This window comes from Penaeus monodon, chromosome 30 (assembly GCF_015228065.2).
Source record: "Penaeus monodon isolate SGIC_2016 chromosome 30, NSTDA_Pmon_1, whole genome shotgun sequence".
NCBI lineage: Eukaryota > Metazoa > Arthropoda > Malacostraca > Decapoda > Penaeidae > Penaeus > Penaeus monodon.
This window is the reverse complement of record NC_051415.1, coordinates 16,023,985-16,025,439: the sequence shown is the minus strand read 5'-3', so window position 1 is coordinate 16,025,439 and position 1,455 is coordinate 16,023,985. Positions and strand designations below refer to the sequence as shown.

The 1,455-nt window shown below is 31.2% G+C and overlaps 1 protein-coding gene across 6 annotated transcripts in view; it reads right to left on the bottom strand.

Moving 5' to 3' along the window:
- LOC119592560 (early endosome antigen 1-like) overlaps positions 1-1,455 on the bottom strand; it is a 107,753-nt gene that overhangs the window by 2,026 nt on the left and 104,272 nt on the right. The gene's annotated exons all lie outside the window — the stretch shown is intronic.

Sequence of the window (1,455 nt, the reverse complement as noted above, 5' to 3'; positions counted from 1 at the left end):
TGCTTATGACTCATTAGATCAGGGTTGTCAAACTCGTGGCCCACAGGCTAAATATGGCCCATGGAGTGACAAGAATAATTATTGGTCTGTGAAATTATGATCACTATGAAGCAAAATAATGTAATTTATATTTTGGTATGTATAAAACAAACTATGTACAGATGCAGAATATCAGACACTTTTAATAACTAAATACTGGATAGCCAGGTATGTGCCTTTGTTGGGCCTAAAAATAGTAGCTGAAATGAAAATTGGCCAAGGGTTTTGAGTTTGACCTCCCTGCTTAGGTTAATAACCTTACTATACCTTCTTGTTAAAAAATAAAATGAAGCTTTCTTGAACTCTCATATTTTCCTTCAACAAAGTAGCTTATCATCAAATTTGTCATAATTTCAAGGGACACAATACAGTGAATCACAGCATTTCTTATTTTGTTTTTCCTAAATTAACTATAAATTAATTATTGCATACTATATGTATGCTATAATTAATGCTTGTTGTTTTCAGTGATTTAAAATAGGAAGCTCAAATGTATCCTTGAATATTCTTTCACAGTATCACATCACTTGACAGCTTGAAACATATAGCTTATCAAAAGATAAAGCATAAAATTATGTAATTAGTGTTATTTTACACTAGCAACATAAAACAGTAAGGATAGGACTTTGTATCAATAAATATATAGAATAATGACTGGTGTTTCATATGTAATATACTGTATGACAGTTTTCTGAAAGTGACCTTTTGGAAATTGTACAAAGAACAATGTTTTACACTTTAAAAAGCTACTTCATTCTTTAAAGGTTTTGCTAAGTATACAAGACAGCAAGTCTTTAAAAGATAATCGTAATAAAATTCTAATTATTCCTTAATGCCAAATCTTTTACTTATGTACAATAAAATAATAAATAGCAAGTAGCAGTAGGTTATTTTTCCTCAACTTATAAAACTCTTATTAAAATTAAATAAAAAGTATAAATATTGGCAATATGCCCAAATACTGTGCAATATACCCTTTATACCTTTCTTCCCTTTTTAAAAATCTAAACAACTCTCAATGAAAATGTGACCCTCTCTAATTTTCCTAATTCACCAAAACTGTAAGCATTTGCAATTTCTTACACAATTACACATGCACATTCAACAGAACTTTCCCTCAATGACTACTGTACTTGGCCATCCTTAGTAAACATGGAAGCAAGCTTATATCAGCACTAAGGCTAAAAATCTGGGCTTGGCTGAACTGACCTGGGTACCTTGGGATTATAGGGTCTGGCTTTTCGTACTGACTTTGGCACAGATTTCAACTGTGAGTTGCGTGGCTGTGTTTGTGTTGTGATTCATGAAAAGAATGTTTGTTACCTTGTGTGTGTTTGTTTGGGATTGTTTTTAATGCTTACATGATCATATTGATACCATATTATAAAATTATCTCAATGTTTAACATCATTGGCT